The sequence below is a fragment of the Pavona decussata genome, unplaced genomic scaffold (genome assembly GCF_977016875.1).
Source record: "Pavona decussata unplaced genomic scaffold, jaPavDecu1.1 SCAFFOLD_468, whole genome shotgun sequence".
NCBI lineage: Eukaryota > Metazoa > Cnidaria > Anthozoa > Scleractinia > Agariciidae > Pavona > Pavona decussata.
The window spans coordinates 1,320,493-1,335,196 of NW_028145806.1; positions in this window are offsets into that span (position 1 = coordinate 1,320,493).

Consider the following 14,704-nt stretch of genomic DNA (forward strand, 5'->3'; position numbering starts at 1 on the left):
AATTTAAAAGTTCTAGCGACTTATTAATTTTGAGAGATGTGCAAAAATTTCAAAATGCGGTCAAAGTGTGGTTTCTCTTGCCCATAATTTTAAAAATTCAAATCTTTGTGACGTCACACTTTAGGACTCTATACAGGATTTGTCCGGCTTGTTAACGTCAGGCCAATCTTTTTACGAAGTATGTATTTATTATTTACGAGCATCCTTGAATGATTCGTGAAAGCGACAAAAAGTTCCAAAACAAAAAATTTGTTCAGATAAGCCCGTCCTTAATTCTGAAAACTCGACGTGCTCTATATTCGGTTCGAGGAATGTTTTTCGATACCAGCGAACGGAGCCCGCGAACAAATCTACTCGATGTGGAGTGATTTTGAGGAGTATTTAATTTACTCTAAATTTCGCTGTTTAGAAGGTGAAAGCTATTAGGAAAGTTGCTGGGAGACTTTTTAGCAAAACGAAGAATTATTCAACAATCTTGGTCAAAAAAATATTTCAGTGCAAATTCACAGTCAAGCATATATGTTATTTTGCTTGTGAGAAGATCTAGAGGCGCTGGAGCATTTCCCAGAAAAGTTTGCTTTCGGCTGATATCACGCGATACCAAATCCCTTTTTCGCATTGCTTCCGTAAACCCTCCAAATTCCTCCTTTTCCAGTCATCGAAGAGTCCTTTGGGCTTCCTCAAAGGATGAATTCAGCCATTGCTCTAAACGCTTCAGGGGCGTAAAATGGCAAGCAAAAAAATGATAAACGCTTTTCGACCGCGTACTAATGTAGTCTTGTAGTCTTGTAGCTCTTATAGCCCCCCTCCCGCCTCGACCCAATTGTAATTTTTCGATTACCCCGGAAGGGCGCTACGCCATCATTACCCATTTTTCCTTGCGCGTCCTGTTCAGGCGAAGTCGAGATTTCACTCTGGTATAGGAGCTGTATACTTCAACTGTAATTCCGAACTGTATGTTTCAATTGTAATTACTATTAGCCGGGAACTCCAAGGATGCCTCCTCGGGTTTTGGCCTCTGGAACAAAACCCTGCGGGGATATAATGCTCTTCTTCTAATACCCACGCCTTTTATAAAGGGAAGACCACGGACACCTTAGTTAGAATCGTAACATATTTTGAGATTTTTGGTTGCTTTAGTTCACATACAAAGCATGTTAACGTCAGCGGTACGAAACATTGAAACTGTGGATGAAAGAAAAAACTCCATGAATAGCATAACTTTATTGCCATACTTAAATTCCGTAAGCAAATCACTGAGGCATCCTTGCTGTGTTTACAATTGACAGGTGTCCACAATGACCCACTCTGAGGAACGTTCCTGCATTGGTATATGGAACTTTCAGTACCGTCACATTGCATGTCATCCAGCCATATGGAGCCAGTTCCCTCACCAAACCATGCGCGCCGTGGAGCACTGTGCGCACCAGGGAACCCAAGTTCACGACACACAACTTGTCCGTCTTTTATATCCCAATTGTTGTCACAAACAGTTCCCCAGACGCCATTGTGAAAAATTTCTACTCTTCCTTCTCCTTTCGAGTTTCCATTAGCAAGTCTCATATAATTAGCCGCTGAAATATTTATTGAAAGACAAAAGAAACACTCAATTCAAGTCAACATTATTTTATTGGGCATATTTAATGAGGCTAGATTCCACTGTGATCTCAAACACTAGCGAATCTAGCCGTGTGAAAATGTCTTTCCGAGCCTTGCTCGCAGTACGTTAAAATTATTTGGAGCATTTGGGGTGGTTTTATTTCAAAGGCGTAAAAAGAAAAAAAGAAATTCCTTCGGAACCTTAAGACGAAAACAAAAAAGTACCAAGTCTATAATCGACTTTTTTTTCTCCGCCTTTGCCACAGGCAACCCAAGAGAACCAATGAGTTATAGGTTTCCACTGCTAAGTGAAACGCAAGGCCGAACACCGTTTCAGCCGTGCCCGAAGCACGAAGCGAAAAAAAATCGGCTTAAGTCTAAAGTAATCCCTACTGTTCCAATTCCTCCATAGAATCAAACTTATCAAAGTAGAGATGTATACCTATCCTTCCAGCGCAATTCCGACTCAATTGAAGCCGTATCACGTTAACTAGGAAGATTTTCTTTCAAGTCAGCTCGCCTCTGAAATTTCAAAAGATGCCCGACAAGAGCGCCATGGGCACATTGAACGTTCGCAAAGCCAGCTGGGTAGCAAAAGTTCACCGGCACGGGTGGTCAGTGGCCAGCTGTAGACATGCAAACCGATTTGTTCCCGGGGTCCTCGTGCGAATGTAATTTTTAAATCCCGTAAGAAACTGGGGCTGAGTATCTGAAGAAATGGTATGTCCAATGAAACAGAGAATTCGCGGAATTTCCAAATTTCTGGGAAAATGGACAACCTCCAGAGGTTGTCCAAAAATTTTTAAATTGCCGTTCCATATATTTGATTCTGTACCGGAAATTTTGGTTGAATGGATCGCGACCTTTAAATTTTGTAAACACGTCCAGAAGTGATTGGTCGATGTAAACAATGGTCCCTTAACGGTCTTGACAAAAAGGACACTAGGGGACCTCGGGAACACATCGGTTTTCCTGTCGACAGCTGGTCGCTGACCACCCGTGCTAGGAAACTTTTGTTACCCAGCGTGCTTTTCGAACGTTCAATGTGTCCATGGCGCTCTTGCGAGCATCTTTCGAAATTTCAGAAGCGAGCTGACTTGAAAGAAAATCTTTCTTTCTTGAAAAGCTGGTAAATGACAAAGAATACAAGAAGAAGCAGGGTAAGTTGACTTTATTGACAAAACAATGTTAGTTTCTACCATTTAACACAAATCCGTTGCATTCCCATACAAAACCTCATAATTCAACGGTTCTCTTATATTGAGCTTGGGCTGCCCGTGCCCTGGCCGGGACTCGAACTCGCGAATGTTTTGACCGAGCGACACCTGACGGTCTGGTGTGGCTGATGGACAAAAAAACAAGATAAAGTATTACTAGAAGCTGCACGTCACGCCACTTACTAAGTTGCAAGATTAAAAAGGTGAGTAAAAAGCGAAAAAAATTCCCGAAGAGTTTTTTTTGCAAATTTTTTAAGGCTAATTAAGTTTTGTCCTTGAGAGTGAGTTTTAAATACTCATGCGGCAAGCGCATGCCATCGTCCCGATTGAGCGGATTCTGGCAGATATTAACTTCCCATGCCTCTAAAAGGCGTCTGTTGCATCAATTTGCACTTGTGCGTAGGATCTTGAAAGATTCCCAAGAGATGGAGTGGCCTAACCAAAGTGACCTTTGTTGATATTGAACTTCACATCCAATGGCCATGTTTGAAAGCCGTATGATTTTGCTTCATGTCCATTTGCTCTCATGCGGATTTTTACTGTAATAACCTCATATATATGTTTGGTGTGTTCACATTTGACGATCCGTGGGAAAGGTGTCCCCTCGTAGGTAACATGAAACTACTGAAAGACGTTTGTTTATTATGGAGCTACCAGAGTGGCTTTATATGTGTATATAAAAACAAATATCAGCAAACAAGATAAAGGAAAAGTTAAATATACTTGCTTGAAACGTTAGTAACTAATGTTCGTGAAACACGAAACAGGTGGTAAAACCCTATATCCTGTCAACAACATATTTTACGCATGGTCCTAGCATATTCCAAGAACACTGAATTTCTGGCTTAAGCCATCCCTGACCCAAAGTAACCCAGGCGCGTTAACACGTTGTAATAGAGCAGAGAGCACTGACTTACCTGAGGCCATGAACATTGGACTTGTACGGGTCTGCCAATAGAAAATAGAAGACCAATTTAATCTTCATGCTTTTACAAACCAGCCTTTGCGTCTGGACAGCATTCAAGGTTCGTTGACATACTGCTTTAAAGTTAGTGGAACAAGCTAACGGGTCACGATTTTTTCGAGAGCGGCCTAGCGGCTTGGCCCCTTTCTTTGGGATGTTTCAGCTTATCACTGTTATTACTATTAAAGACTTATTCCTCTTGTCGCTCCTATTTGGTAGTAAAAGAAACATTTTTCCAACGCATGACCACGAAAAAACAAAAACCTCTTTCTTCCCCCCTCCCCCCCCCCCCCCCAAAAAAAATACAGTTTTCCTTTCTTTTTCTTTTGCTATTAATCTGCAAAACTCATTCTATGAATTTGCGGGGCATACGCCAAAAATACGGTTTCCATCCATACGAACAGCCGTAAATTTGATTTTGAAAAAATTGGAACCATGGAGGAGCACTACAAATGGTGCATTTTATCTCAAAGCTTAACGGATAACACTCTTTTTCGGATTCTAGGGGGCGCACAGTTTCCTCTTTCCTCCCCATTTCTAGCACCTAACACGACCACCGCCAACTTGAATCATATTTTCTAGACTGTCTCTCTTATTGTGTTCAGCAGACGGCAGGATAGAGTGAAGGTCTTCTGAGCAGACATTCCATGCATGCAAACCGGATTCTTTAGAATCCTTCTCAAAAAGCGCAGTCAGCCTTTCTTTTAATGGAGCTGGAGAGTTTAATGGACCGATTATCAACTGCTAGTAACTCTTTCACAGTAAAAACTCACCGTCAATATAAGAAGTATAAGGATCCATGCGGTATTCATCGCTTTCTTTTCTGCTTTCTTGTTAACCTTTCGTGTACAGACAAAGCAAAGTGAATTAAGAAATTAAAAGAAATTGAAGAATTGACGTAAAAGACGGACTAGCCCGTCAGTTTTAGCGACTGAGTGAACTTCTGGCGTCACGGCAAACATAAAATGTGATATCTCCGATTCTATAAGCCGTGCAGAAATGATTGGAACGGTAAAATACTCTGATTTAAGGGTGAATTTCGTTACAAAAGTGTCTACGATGCGCCTTATACTGATGAGTAATCTGTCTGCAAACAAATTTTGTCTTATTCTAACGAGGCGGTAAATGCCTCTGCCATCACGGCGTTTTTAAACTTGCTGCGATTCAGAAAGATAGTAGCTGCTGTGGGATTTCAAGATACAAACAGATTACGGCCACATTGAACAAAATAGGCCAGCTAATGTTGTTCTGAATAAGGAGCAAAAACCTGCCTTATAATCAACGTTGCCTGCCCCTTCGGCACCAGGATAGACAGCCAGGAATGAGAAAAATTGAGAGCTACAATGACTAAATTAAAACATGAAATGAAACGAAATTGGAACTGCCGATCGGTCTTGGTCATTCCAGTAGTCTAAATTAATCATTTAGCTCGGGAAACGTAACTCGGCGACTCGCTTAGCATGCGGGAACGGAATCTCGCCACAAATCCCTGGTACTTCGGGATCTATGGGGCTTTTTTGCGGACAAAATATCGAACATGGATACATCAATAGTTTGTTCAATTACGTTATTGTTATGCGTTATAATACAAGTTGCAAAATGAAATAAATCAATTTCGTCCGGGATATATCGATTTTGGATGTCATACATCGATGTTATGGAGCATACATCGCTTTCCTAAATCATACAACTAAAAGATGTTCGATAAAACTAAAAGATGAGGAAGCGGAAATAGCAGTGACCGGAAGTCAGCTAAGAGAAGAGGCCCTGGGAACTAACACTTTCAATATGGCGGAAATAGAGGAAGATTAGCGAACACACTTTTGAAAAGCACAATGCAAGGTGCACGAATTTGGCTTCCCAACATTGATGGATTTTTTATGTATTTGGGAAGGCTACTGGAAAGTGCAGAAGGGCAAAGGAACACTGCATCCTACGACTCGGCTGAATTTTTTAGTCGCCGTTTACGAGGAAACGAAAGAACTCTTGTCACTTTGTCTCTAAGAATAGAAGACGTGAAGCCTTCCCAAATGAAGTTGGGGTGATCCCAGATCTAAACAAACTTGTTTTTATTATAAATGAACTTTCAAGGGACTTTAAAAGAATTGTTGAGGACTCGGAACGTTCTATGTTTACTGCACCATCGTCCCAAAATGATCCTCTTTCAGCTGTGGCGAGAAACGGCTTAGTTGGCAGACCAAGGCTACAGATCAGATATTAGATCACATATCGCTACATATTATTCTATAACAAATTCTTGATGGTGATATATTGGTTCTCCGCGCGCCTATTTGCCACATAATCGGCGCATAATCATGTAGGTAATAATAATAATAATAATAATAATAATAATAATAATAATAATAATAATAATAACAATAATAATAATAATAATAGCCGTTTGTTCACAAATCCAAGTGAAAAGGAGATAAATGAGGTTTTCCCTTTCTAGTTTATCTCCTGATAAGGAAATAAATTAAAACATATATAGCACATAACACAATAGAAGAACTTAGTGTTCACTAGAAAAATTTGCAAGATGACATCTCAGTCTGTTCTTAAAGGTTGTCAAATCTTCCGCCTCAGCAATTTCCTTTGGCAGATTATTCCACTTATCGATTATGCGTATAAAAAAGGAATGTTTAAAACTATTCAAAGTTGCAGATGCAAACTTAAGTTTAAAACGGTGATTTGCTCTTAAGGGCCGAAAATCATGTGCAATCGTAAAATATGCTGAGGGATCTAGTTCATTAAGTCTGTTTATTGTCTTATAACACTCGATAAGCGACGTAAACAATCTTCGGTACAGGTGTCAAATTTGAACTCAGTTATTGCAAGTGAATGCCTGTAATAATATTATTAATAATATTATTATTAATAATAATAACAGCAAGAGGCATTTGTTGACCTACCCTGGGTGTCAGAGGGTTTTTTTCCCTGGCAAAGCCACCATCAGTATTGTTGACCACAAGGAACAGGCAGCATAATATAGGGAAGGTGAGGGCTGGGAAACTGGGTGAGGGTGATTAGTGAGGGGGTCTAAATAGAATTGGGGGAGGTATTTTAAATCATGAGATATAACAGAATTGAATTGGCATTTTATATGCTCATGCATGAAAGTTACATGAAAGTTACAGACTACTAAATTTCAAACATCTTTTAAGTACAATGCCGCCAAATCCTGGAACACTCTTCCTCATAACTTACGTCATGATCAGTCTCTCACTAGTTTTAAACTAAGAGTCAAGAAACATCTAAATCACCTTAGTTAATTTCTTACCTTCATGAACTCTGAATGAGTTTTTGCTTTCATTTCTATATTTGATTATTTATTCTTATTATTTTATACAGATCTCCATTTAAACCAGCTATACTGAACCGGAATTTCTGTATAAATAATGTATATAAATTCTCACCTCCCTACCAATGCCCTTGCACGACCCACATTTAACACCAGTGTTTTCCTTGAGAGAAATGTCAAACTAAGTGCCTGACTGTTTTGAAAAGAGGGGGTGGGGTCTAATGGTGAAGGGAGGCCTATTACAAAAGGTGACCCCTTTAAACAGAGACTCGTTAGAAGATTAGAAAGGAGGTGGTGTTAAATAAATAGCGCTTCAACGAATTCTTTTATTTTACCATAACGCTTTGGGGCATGGCACACTACACTCTATGAATTATCTGCTGTGCTGCTCTTAAAGTGCTAACAACCGGATCCACTCTTCGAATAGATTCCTAAATACGACGGCAATGGATTCGTAAGCCCCTTTGCCTCAAGCTCCCTTCAATCAGGCGTTGACCAGCGCTTAGTGTCACTTCAAGAATTTCCCTCACGTATACACGTCAAGTTCATCATTTTCTCGTTAACGGCGACTAAAAAATTCAGCCGAGTCGTAGGATGCAGTGTTCCTTTGCCCTTCTGCACTTTCCAGTAGCCTTCCCAAAGACATAAAAAATCCATCAATGTTGGGAAGCCAAATTCGTGCACCTTGCATTGTTGCATTGCGATATGTGATCTAATATCTGATCTGTAGCCTTGGTCTGCCAACTAAACCGTTTCTCGCCAAATCTGAAAGAGGATCATTTTGGGACGATGGTGCAGTAAACATAGAACGTTCCGAGTCCTCAACAATTCTTTTAAAGTCCCTTGAAAGTTCATTTATAATAAAAACAAGTTTGTTTAGATCTGGGATCACCCCAACTTCATTTGGGAAGGCTTCACGTCTTCTATTCTTAGAGACAAAGTGACAAGAGTTCTTTCGTTTCCTCGTAAACGGCGACTAAAAAATTCAGCCGAGTCGTAGGATGCAGTGTTCCTTTGCCCTTCTGCACTTTCCAGTAGCCTTCCCAAATACATAAAAAATCCATCAATGTTGGGAAGCCAAATTCGTGCACCTTGCATTGTGCTTTTCAAAAGTGTGTTCGCTAATCTTCCTCTATTTCCGCCATATTGAAAGTGTTAGTTCCCAGGGCCTCTTCTCTTAGCTGACTTCCGGTCACTGCTATTTCCGCTTCCTCATCTTTTAGTTTTATCGAACATCTTTTAGTTGTATGATTTAGGAAAGCGATGTATGCTCCATAACATCGATGTATGACATCCAAAATCGATATATCCCGGACGAAATTGATTTATTTCATTTTGCAACTTGTATTATAACGCATAACAATAACGTAATTGAACAAACTATTGATGTATCCATGTTCGATATTTTGTCCGCAAAAAAGCCCCATAGGGATCTGCTACACTGGACTTCGGTGGACAGCAATGACTAACACAGAACTTGATCCACACATTGGGCACAGTATCGGACGGTTTGCAAAATGATTGAAACTGCTGGGGATGCCTTACAACATGGAGCTCTTGTAGCGTGTGTGTTTGCAGGGGACCGCCAGAATCCTAAGAAAAGTGGTAGACACTTACTAACAGTTATTGAAGTTAAGAACAGATAATGCAGCTTCTGCGGTACAACGGCGGGAAAAATTAATCATTTAGCTCGGGAAACGTAACTCGGCGACTCGCTTAGCCTGCGGGAATGGAATCTCGCCACAAATTCCTGGTACCTCGGGATCTGCTACACTGGACTTCGGAGAACAGCGATGACCAACACAGAACTTGATCCACACAGTTAAACCACAACTCAAACATCAAAATGTAAAATCAACTTAACAATTACAAGCAGAGGATATGTATAACTGGCACATCTATTCAAAACAGTTTATCAACAAAAGGAATAATGGAACCACGACGAACGTTTATGTCGTTGCAGAAGCTAATCAAACTGGAAAAACTCTTATTCCATTGTTTAAACTTGTTCTATTCAAAAGGCTGAAATAGAAACAGCAACTACAAACACATTTACAAAGCTTATGGAACGTCTGTTCTATTATGTGATCGGATACGAAACCAGTTCTATTTGAAAATGGTAAAAACACTAGTCCAGCTATGAGCATACAAAAACTACAAGAGTCTCTGTTCCATTATGTGGTGAAACATACGGTAGGTCTGCTGTAACTACAAAACTAAAATTTAACAAAGACTAGGAAAAAGCAAATACGGAATCTTATTTAAACGAACAGAGCTCAGCGAACAAGATGGACGTGGTTTTTTGACTGCCATCAAGATTCTTGAGTCTTTTGTGTCCTTAGTTCTATGTTAATGTAGGGTGTTTGCAAATTTTTCCTTGGCCCAGCCACGTAGTTCGATTAGCTTGCTATTTTCGAAGTGGCTGCGCACAGGGGCACCCAACGGATCCTTTTGGTAAATTATCTGTTCGGAAGGCCCTTAATCCCCTACAATTTTCTAAAGGGAATTTTCACCACGAACGTTCGTGATATGGGAAATTTAAGGCCTAGTGTTTTCGGATTGATGAAAATGTTGTTTCGGGTACGGAAAAAAGGTCAGCTAAGATTCTCGGAAAGGAAATAAGACCTAAGGTTTTCGGGAAATGGACAAAAATGCCCTACTAATTTAGAAAAGATTCAAGTTCCCCTAGAATGACAGAACAGATAAAAATATTATAGCACTGCCTAAAATGAACCTATAGAGCTTTAAAGCCACTCCAGATCGCCTAAAATAACGTTTTAAAGGATCTGAGAGAAAATTGTCGTTGGGTGCCCCTGTGTGCTCTCTTCCTTAGTAATTTTTCTTTCTTGCATTTATGTTAACACTATGTAATTTCTGGGCACGAATAAAGATTGTTGTTGTTGTTGTTGTTGTTGTCAGCAATATTTCAAATCAAACAAAAAGTAAAATTAAAAAAAAAACAGAAAATATGCAATTAAAAAGAAAAGAAAGGCAAGCTCAGCAATATTTCAAATCAAACAAAAAGTAAAATAAAAAAACAGAAAATATGCAATAAAAAGAAAAGAAAAGCGAACATACGTGACAGCCTATTGTGATAACAATAGGATACCTGAGCAGACAGTTCTAAGAGTATTTGGATCGATTTATATTTTTTCAATACATGATAATCGAGCTTTTTAGTTTAGTTTTGCTTAACATATATTTCTTCTCTTAACAACAGTAACGACACTTGATGAGTGGGTAGTTGTTGTAATGAAAAATAGTTACGTAATTTCTTTTTATATCGTGAGCAAAACTAAACATAATTTTTTCAACCGCCATGGATCCTAATTATATACATTCTTTGTAATAATAAAAACAAGTAGGACAAATACCATCCACATTTACAGTCTTGGTAACCATATAAACACGTAAAAAAATAATCTTTGTGAAAAGAAAAGCTAAAAGAAGACCTGCCAAATGCATGATCGTAACGAAAGCAGGTTTAATAAGGGATCATGGAACTCCGTGCCAGCGTCTCTTGGCTTTGTGCCACCTAAAACCAATTTCGGCTGCAAGAGATTGAAGGTAGCCCTCCTCCTACAACCGAAAATTTAGCTGGTATGTTTTTAAAAATACGCTCAGATATCTTGAAAAGTCAAAAAAGCAGCAGACTGACAATACATTGTACATAAAAAACATTTTCAATTTATAGAACGTGTTTCGGCATATCAAATGCCATCGTCAGTTACAGAATATAGAAAGCTGTGTTTACACCGAGTGATATCAATAGACCAAATTCGCTCTATATGCTGATTGTCCATTTTAAACCACGTGATTTTATTCTTAGGGGAACCGATTCTTTGCCTTTCATCATCATCATCATCATTTATTTGCCTTAGTTAAAGAAGAAAACATTCAAAATTCAAGTCAAGGTAATGGCGAGGAGACCTCAAGAAACCACCAGGCTTATAAGAGAGGCCACTTCGGCTGTCATTAATAAATAGAAAATATGGTCCCGCATAAGTGCGGCTTGGTCAGTTCATGATTTTACAAATAAAAATTCCAACTTTTTTTCCTTAAAGGTGAGAAAACTACATGAAGAAATAATTGATATTGGGAGAGAGTTCCAGATTTTGGAAGTAAAGAGTGCATTCCAGCGTTAATATGATCAATTTTAAAAGAAACTACTCCCTAAAGTACCGTCACATGATCTGTAATGAGGCAACAAATCAACGAAGAGAAAATTATCTATTAACACTAAATACTAAAATAGCAATTACAATACGCACAGTACCAACAATAAATACGAGCAACTGTCCTCGGAAAAAAACTCTCACGTTCAAAAACATCTCTTTCACTGCCATGTAAGTAGTAAATGCTAATTAACGTCCATCATCTGTCAGCGCAGCCAACGATACCATTTGGATATGCCTAAACGTGACTTATAAACTGAGAGAGCCGTTCTTTATGCTCGGATTTCTGTTTTTCTAGTGGTATTCACGTTGAATTTCATGTGAAAATAGCGTAGTTGGCTTTAAGTAGACGTTTTAGGCAGACATTTCTTGTATAAATAAATGCTATTATATGAAGCATTTTAATAATTAAAATTTTTCAAGAGCACTCAACTTCCAAGTTTTTGTAATGAACAGTTGAAGTTAAACTAAAGACAACAAATTTTCTCACCTCCCCCGACTCATCCCATCTCCTCGCCACCTCTTCAATGAGGATCAGCGAGTTTCTTTGTTGAATCTTTCCATGTAAATCAAACGCACAATTAAATCTCACCTGTTTACCGTAGACGATCGTAACAAGTCGTGTGAGTAATCTGTCTAGTAAGACTCTTTGAAGATCTAATAACCTTGAATTTCCAAAGTGAATACCAGCGGTAGCAATAAGGACCAATTTCAGCAGCGCTCTTATGTCTTCATTTTTGGTCGAGTTAATTGCTAAAAATTTGCCTGACAGCGGGGCAATACTCCGGCAGCGAACGTGATCAAGCGCTCGGCCTCTTAACAGCCTCACAACTGCCTTTGATTGGCTGTTGGAAACCCTTGCAGTAAATGCGTGTTCACAAAGCTCTTTCGACTTTACGACTAAACTTCCATAAGCGAAGAGGGGGCTTAAATACTCAGATAGCAATTACAATATGCAAAGTACTTACTAGCAATAATGTCAAATACGAGCACACGTCCTCGAAAAAAAAACCCTCTTGTTCAAAAACATTTTTGACATTCAGCGGCTTGTCGCTGCATGCTATTCGGAGCCTCTAAGACCCTGCCCACACAAATCTGAAGCTAAAAGAATTCACTTACATCAAATAGAAAAAAAACAATCTTTCATTGCCATGTAAGTAGTCAAGGCTAATTAATGTCCATCACCTGTCAGCGCAGCTCACGATATCATTTGGATATGCCTAAACGTGTCTTATAAACTGAGAAAAGCCGTTTTTTATTTACAATTTATGCTCGGATTTATATTTTTCTACTGGTTGGATTTCATTCAAAATAGAGTAGTTGGCTTTAAGTAGACGTTTTAGGAAGACATTTCTTGCACAAATAAATGCTATTATATGCAGAATTTTAATAATTAAAACTTCAAGAGCACCCAACTTCCAAGTTAAATACTGTACAACAAATTTTCTAACCTCCCCCGACTCATCCCATCTCCTCGACAACTTATCAATGAGGATCGGCGAGTTTCTTTGTTGAATCTTTCCATGTAAATCAAACGCACAATTAAATCTCACCTTTTATCTGTAGACGATCGTAGCAAGTCGTGTGAGTAATCTGTTCAGTGTTAGAGACACTTTGAAGATCTAATAACCTTGAATTTCCAAAGTGAATACTAGCGGTACCAATAAGGATCAATTTCAGCAGCGCTCTTATTTCTTCTTCTTTGGTCGAGTTACTTACTAAAATTTCGCCTAACGGCAGGCCAATATTAGCGACCGTGATTAGGCGCTCTCTCAGCCTATTAACAGCCTCACAACGGCCTTTGATTGGCTGTTGGGATCTCCGGAAGTAAATGCGTGTTCACAAAGCTCTTTCGACTTAACGACTTAATTGCCATTAGCAAAGAGGGGGCTTGTTAAATTGCTTCGGTTTTGCAATTTAAGTCGATTGTGGACGCTGTTATACGTTTTGTTTTGTTTATTTACCATCCATATGTATTTTGCATGGAGTGCATAGAAGAGAGGAAACTCTGCCCATTTTATAAAGAAATATTTGTATATATGATTCTATTTAGAAATTTATGTTGGAATTATCTGGTTTTGATATTGAGCTACCCTTCTAGATACAAGATAAATATTTTGCCAGATAAATTTTAGGATAGCGAATACTTTAATTATTTGAATTCTATCTATTAGGGTTGCATTTGTTCATCGCCATACGTTAATGGATTTTTTAATAGAAAAAAGTTAAAGACAATTGATAATATTTTCACTGCATTTTTGCCTTCTCTGTGTCAGATTTTCAGGGTATGTGTGAAGGCTGCAAAGCTAATACGCCTCATCACCAAAAGTGTTAAGAAGGGACTTTAGCGAGACATTGAGTGTTGGAAACAGAGTAGTGAAAATAATCTTGACTGAGTTTTATTTCGGTTTTCTTATCTTTGTCCCTTCAATCGTCTCATTATGCATATGGCGACTTCCAGTGCTATTATTTAAGCTGATAATGGTCGCCCTGATGAGGTCGTTCTTATTTCAAAGAGAGCTGATGCGAAGCCATTATTTATTACACACCTTGAGATATCCAGTCGTTATGAATTATACAAAAAACCTGAAAGATCTGAGAAACGCCAATTGAGCGAACCAAAGACCTTGTTGAAGCGGAAGGTGGAAATAAAGCAGGAAATGTCATAAAGTTTGGTTTATTCCACTACGTCATAAATTGACCTAATTTTATCAAAGGTAGTTGTACCACGAACATAAGCACATTACTTTTCATGTATAATACGTGATAGTACTTTTTCTAACTGGTTTCTAAGTCTTTCGAACCAATTTTATAATCCATATTCAGTAACGAAATGGGTCTCCAATTCTTTATGTCTCTTGTATCTTGTCATTGTATCTTCCCTTTGTGAGTTCGAGAGCATCTCATATGTATAGCTGGCATATAAAGAGTCTACTAAGAGGTTCCCTAGTATTTTTCAGAATATTTTGAAGAGAGACAGGATAACGATCGAGTTACAAACTTGTTACATTGCTTGTTTTATGTAATCCTACCATAGCCATCTCCTTCCTAATACTTTTGACAATCTCTTTTTTCACTTTGAAACAACAAATGCACACACACTATACGCGTAATGCCATAAATTATCGTCCACATCACTGTAGAACTACCATTCAAAAACTCATTAGTAATTCATAAGCCCCTTGACCTATCAAATACATCTCGTGCAGTGACTTTATATCGATAAACCTCCTCCTTATTAGTATGCGGTCTTTTACCGGCTGATAAAACACTCCTCATTAGTATACGTTGTTTTATCAGCTGATAAAACACTCCTCATTAGTATGCGGTGTTTTTCTCGTATGCTAATTTCCAACGTTCACAAAAGCATAATTGTTATGGACTCTAATGGCACACACTTTTCCAGGAAAGTTTTTTAAAGCGGTCAAAAAACTCGCAGCATGTGTTT